Source organism: Plectropomus leopardus, chromosome 11 (assembly GCF_008729295.1).
Source record: "Plectropomus leopardus isolate mb chromosome 11, YSFRI_Pleo_2.0, whole genome shotgun sequence".
NCBI classification, from domain to species: Eukaryota; Metazoa; Chordata; class Actinopteri; order Perciformes; family Serranidae; genus Plectropomus; species Plectropomus leopardus.
In genome coordinates this window covers 10,827,837-10,834,254 of record NC_056473.1, presented here as the reverse complement: position 1 = coordinate 10,834,254, position 6,418 = coordinate 10,827,837, and the positions used below count along the sequence as shown (strand labels likewise).

The window sequence follows — 6,418 nt, the reverse complement described above, 5'->3', positions numbered from 1 at the left end:
GTCACATAGAAGTAACTAAAAACATATACAAACATCAGCTGTCTTTAAAATGTACATCTCAAAGGTGGAAGGAGACAGAAGAAGTAGCTGCTTTGCCTATTTAGAAAAAAATGAAATATTTACTTCAAACTCTACATGACATTAAATTTAACGCTTAAATAAACTACTATAGTAACCCCTATAAGGGTACTATAGCGCCTGCAGACAGAACACAAACTGTCAGCACAAATGTCCCCTATAGAGACACAAGGTAATACTAAGTGATGCTAACTAAAGATGATGTAATGCACATGAGTAAAAATATGCTGCATAATGCCATCAAAATGTATTTGGAATAAACAGTAGCAACTGTAATCTGTATTTTAAAGTCTTAACAGTTTATGAGCCAGGGAACAAGAGAAAGGTGCATTTGTCAAATGTATAAATCCTTTAGTTGATATCATCTACTTATTCAGGTGTAGTCATCCTGCTTTGCGATCTACGTATTATTCCGATATCTTGTCTGTAATATTTTTTTGATTTTCTTTTACATATTATCAGTCTCCTTAGAGACCGTCAAAAATTGCCAATGCCGACTATATTTCAAGTCGTCATGGCGGGGTATTGGGTTAAGTTTTCAACCAGCAATAATCGCGCCTCGGATAAACCTCATGGGCTACGATACTGCCACTGCGCAAGGATGCCCGGACTCAGTCAAGGACTGACTTGTGTGTGCGGTCCGCACATCTCTCTGTTACGGTTTCAGCAGTGGGTGCGGTTTCAGGTATACGACTATTATGATACATTTATACGAATGCGTCTAAGTATATATACCATGTTACCACCGGAGAAAGGTGATAGAAACTGTATTAATACATCTGCACAGCTGTGAACAGCACGTATGGAAAATACAGGACGGAAAATATAAAGCACAGAAAGACAACACGGGCGTTTTTAGCCTATATTTAATGTGTTTGGACGTAACTTTGCCGTCAAATAATGTTATTACTTGTAATCGATATGAATTACGTCAGGGACAAACGGGGCAAAATAAAAAGTCACCTATAGCGTTAAATAAATACACAATAGTGGGAGAAGTTATGAGCGGAAATGACGTGTCCTGTGGTGCGTCTTTGTTTTAGGCTCTCCTCCACTGAATTTAACAGCAGATGAAATTACACCAGGACATACTGAAAATATACCAACTATCACGACAACAACGCTCCAAAAGAACACACACACCATACCAGTTATTATGTTGAAATACACACTACAGACAACATATAAAAATACTGCAGTGTACTCCCGGACCGCCGGACTACACTTTACACGCTGTATGTCGGTCTTTCCGAAGAGCATCAAAATTTACCGATTATATTTCAAATCTGCACATCCCTCTGTTGTAACACAGACCTACATACTGTAGACTAACTGTGAAGGACCAGTAAGCCTAAATCAAGGTTTTTTTTATTTCCTTTTTTCTTTGTTGTACTTTAGATATATAGATTCATTGGCCTGCATAGGCATGTTCTTCATTATTGTCTTAGATCAGCTAAAATATGAACTTAAATTGAGCTCAACTGTTACTGTCACGCTAGTTTGTGTGAGTTAAGGTATATTTCATGTTTAGGTCAGAGTAACTTGTAGTTTTAGTTGTGAAGATGGGACCAACAATTCGTGTTTTGGGACAGCTTTGGGCTGGACGAGATTTAAGACACTTTCCACAGAAGGTTAGAACAAAATGTGGCTGTCAGAGCAGCTCCTCTGTCTTTAGGTTTAGGCCTATTGAAATATAATTTTCGCCCACTTTTGCCTAAATATGTTTCATACAATTGATCAGATGTATAGTATCACCTTGTAGACTTCCTGTATACAACAGTGTGTGTATATGGGGAAAGTGGGGAAGAGTGCAAATGAAAACAAAGATAATCTCAAGGTGAGGTTTCCAATAAATAGGCCCATCTAATAAGCAGGCCTATGTATGAGTAGGAATATCTCGAACAAAAAGTAAAAACAAAGACTAAAAGTCTGCAGTATTGTCTAAACATGTAGAGAAATTTAAATTTTGATATGAGGCGATAGGAAGACTTACATCTGTAATTATGCAACACCACTGACCTCTTGTGGATCAATGTAAGAACTACAGAGATATGACTCGTGATCATGATTCATCTCTGTTGAAAAATCAATTTTGAATGATCAGTCTCTTCGGAGACCGTCACAAATCTCCATAACTAACTATGTTATAAACTTGTCATGGCGGGGTACTGAGTTAAGTTTCCATGCATAATATAAATAAAATAAAATAAAATAAATAAATAAAAGTAGTGATCAGACAAGCTCTACTTGAGGTCGCCAGAGTGGCAGCTTAGTTTTGGCATACCAAAATATGATAAATGCCCGCTGTAGCCTCAGTATGTTTCATAAAATTGATCAAAAGTACAGAAGACTTCCTGTTAAAAAAAAAAAAAATCATGCACGATGTAACATAAGATGTGATAAACTTAATTTATTCTGAGGGAAATTTTGTGCCACAGTTGCAGTACAAAGAGAGCAAAAGTGCCAATGTATAAAGGGCAAAAAAAAAATCAAAGATAATAAGGTGAGGTTAACTACTAATATCTAATAGAAAGGTGTATGTGTGGATTTCTAGAGCAAAAGTGAAGACAATGTATGGTTGTTTGAACCTATACAAGCATAATGGTGATATTATTTAGCAATCCCTTCCTTATATTTTATACAGAAAATATTTGATTCCATTCAGACGGCTACAACATTCCTATCATCTACTTAAATTCAGTCCAGATTGTAGTTATGTGAAGTATGTGTTATCTGCATATTATTTTCACATCGTGATCAGTCTCCTTAGAGACCGTCAAAAATTGCCATTGCCGACTATATTTCAAGTCGTCAAGGCGGGGTATTGGGTAAAGTTTTCAACTAGCAATAATCGCGCCTCGGATAAACCTCATAGGCTACGATACTGCCACTGCGCAAAGCTGAAGATGTTAGGTTAAAGACAAGGGAGTCATTCCGCAACATGCGTTATTTAGTCACGGTCCTGTAAAATTACTTCGAGACGATCACGTTATTTTTTTGCGCACAAACAACGACGTGTATTCATACTACCAAATCTGCTGCTTATGTGGGATCCCTGTTTTAAGTTTTTTTATTCATTAAAAAAAAAATTCACCCTGCCGCAATGCATTATGGGACTTACTGTCCCACATTCTCATGTTTTATGTCGAATTCGCCCCGCCGTACAGTTTTCCTTCAATAAAAGGCACTAAAACACTTCATGGCGTACAAAGAGTGACCATATAAATCCACATCAGACAAAAGTAAGAATTTTTTTTAACATTTAAGATATCGGACTGTAAAAGCCGACAGTCTACGGTGGCCCGTTTGACTGAATCCGTAATCGCGAAATCCTGTTTGAGAGCGCTGACACAAAAACATTCTCGGTATAAAATAACGTGTTGCAGTGTTACAACAGACAGCGATTCCTTTTTGGATATACATAAACGGTAGCGTAAATTCAAACACTTATTTCGTGTAACATCACTTCAAACAACAAAATCAAACGACTTCCTGCTCGCCATGGCTCCAACCCGTCCTTCGCCAAAGCAATGCTACTAAAACACCACCAGATGTCAGTATAGACGAGATAAATCTGCTCTGTATTTTTTGCCTGTGCAGGCCTGTTGATGTAAAACAACCGAATTTATTGTTACCCGTTTCCGAAAAAAACACACAATGTTAACAAATGTATGCATATGAATACAGCATGTCAACAAAAGCTATCGTTGCCACGTGTATTTAAGCACGTTCAGCAGAGTAGGCCTACCTACGTAACTTTGACAATTGAGATAATGCTTTGACACTGTTAATAACCAATCAAATACGTTTAAAGTGATTAAAAGAGATAATAATGCAACAAAAATGACTCTTTATTTGAACATAGTATGATTTGTACTGATGCTTGACCGTGTCATGCTGGCTGCCCCCTCCAATAAACCTGAACAAGCAACAGCAAGAGCCTGAACTTTTCTCACCTGGTCGCCGCTACATCTTCAGTCTAATGAAGTTAAACTTCCAATAGGAAGAATGACCGCGTTGATTCATAAGAGTTAAGTCCAAAACGGTCAGTAATTAATCCGCACAGGGCTTTCAGGGGGACATGTAGCCCAACATCCACCTTCTCAGTACCAGCTGGAAAAGATGCTCTGCGGTGATGTTGACCTGAAGTTGTGTAACAGGATGAAAAATGGTCGGACCGGAAACTGGTCGCGCTACTCTTCGGTGTTTTATTCATCTATTTTTTTTTTAGACGCGTGCTATTATGTGTTATCCGTCATATCACTGCGTTAACAAAACTTACTGAAGCCCTTTACTTTTAAGTACTTGGTCTCTTAACTATGGGGGAATAGTTTTTAAAAAATGCAGAGGAAGCCTGAATGGGTTAATCTGCACTCTTAGTAGCTGCGACTCAGGGGTTTCACCATTTTTTTTACCTGCTACTCATTCCCACTTACAACACATTACTAAATGTTACTGTGCCAGGGATAAAGTCATGTGATTTGTGACACCTTTCAATTGATTATTTAAGAAAAACGCCTAAAATCCTTAAGAGTACTTTGAGAGATACTTTTAGTACTTTTTCTCTTTAAAGAAAATATGTTGCCTTCAAACACATTAAAGATGCCAGCCTCACTATGATGACATGTTCAGGCACATGGGACAGTTAGTGAGGTAAAATGGGACAGTCATGTTTGTTTTTAAATGGTTAAATCGTTTAATCAGTTAAGTCATTGATTCATTAAATCATATCTAACAATTAATTTTTTTTAAAAAGCTGGTCCAATTTCTCTGCCACACGTTTTCTGTTCTTTTTCCGCCTATTTCTTTGGTGCCATATTGTTTACAAGTGATGTGTGTGCTTGTATGTGTGTATCAGTTATAGCTAATTCAGTGGTGGCTGACATGAACTCTCTGCATTATGTTTCATATATTTTCCAAATGTTTAAACATCTGTAACATGACAGGGTAGCGCACAATAGTATAACTCCACCTCCTGGGTTCACTTATAAAATGTCCAATTTTAGCTTTATTTTTTTCCCTCATCTTTCCTGAATGCATTAAGTACTCACTCAAAACCCTCTCCAATAAAAAGTCAGGTGTAAAATGAAAATATTTTGATTATAAGCGAAACAGTTAATACAGTTCAACACCCTGTATTATTTTTGTTGTTATGGCAATAATTACAATTAGTAATGAAAATGTTGGTGATTACATAGGGGTTACATAAGTTTTGATAAAAGTTTGACAGTAACTAGCGCTAGTCAGGTTTACATCGCCTGTTTTAAAATTATGTTTTAATATGACTTTTTTTGTGATCTCTATTATCCAGTTTAAAACATTTGTGAGAAAAGTAATCAAAAAGTAATCATATGTAACATGTTAACATGTTACATTTTTTCAGGTTCAAGGATAGCTAGAATCTGTTACCTATAACATAAAAAAAAGCCTCCCAACACTGTCACAGAGTCGCATGTTTCACAGATGCAAGAGAAAATAAATAAAGCAAAGTAAACACTTGGAATTTTGCCAAGATTAACAAAGAGTCTGGATTTTGGGATTAACAATAAAGTTTTAATGAAGGTCTAAAAGTGTTGTTTGAAGACGGATATAATAACTCAGTAACAGAAAGAGGGGCTAGACCATTCATTAATTTTTGAAATAACAAGCCTGATTTATCGGTTCATAAATCCTCCAGGAGCCATCCACCATGAGAAAGGATACTTAAATGCGCGATGTCTGATACTGTACGTGTATTCTGATTAGGCCATAAGCCCTTAGTAATGGTATGCATTCTGCACACTGTGTTTATGATATGACACAAACTGTAATTTCACTGTGTGGATATTAGAAGCTCTTTCACTTGTTGTGAAGCTTCAGTGGGATAATGCAGGTGCTTTTGGGTGCTCAGCAGATAAGCATTGGCGTGCCAGGTGTTAAAGCTGCCTGGGCTGACACATTAGACAGGGATTTGCTCCTGCCAGAATGTCAGGCCAATGAGGTTCATAGAGGTAGGCTTGGATCACTGTCAGGGACAGGTAAGTACGCAGATAAGGGGATTACACCATGTTTGCGGCAAGTAATCTCAAATGAATCCCGCCAGCCTCTGTTTCATCCTCACCTGGAAAGACTAAATTTCTTTTTTCTCAACCCATGAAACACATTACATGAACAGAGTTAAATTTGCAAGATGATCCCTTTAACCTGGCTTAAAAGGCATTTGCAGGGACATTGGGTTGTGGTCATTTAACAACTGTGACAGTAATAATCTCCTCTAATTCTCTGAGGCACCTGATTACTTTTTGTATTAGTATTTTCTTCTTTATCACCAGCTCTGCCCAGTCAAGCGACATGTGAGGTT

The 6,418-nt window shown here is 37.3% G+C and overlaps 2 non-coding genes across 2 annotated transcripts; both read right to left on the bottom strand.

Moving 5' to 3' along the window:
• Window positions 1-540: 540 nt before the first annotated feature.
• Window positions 541-681, bottom strand: LOC121950823. The gene has a single exon (XR_006106352.1). It is a non-coding gene; the product is annotated as a U4 spliceosomal RNA (small nuclear RNA).
• A 2,158-nt stretch (window positions 682-2,839) lies between these two features.
• Window positions 2,840-2,980, bottom strand: LOC121950824. Its single transcript, XR_006106353.1, has one exon. It is a non-coding gene; the product is annotated as a U4 spliceosomal RNA (small nuclear RNA).
• Between the last annotated feature and the right edge of the window lie 3,438 nt (window positions 2,981-6,418).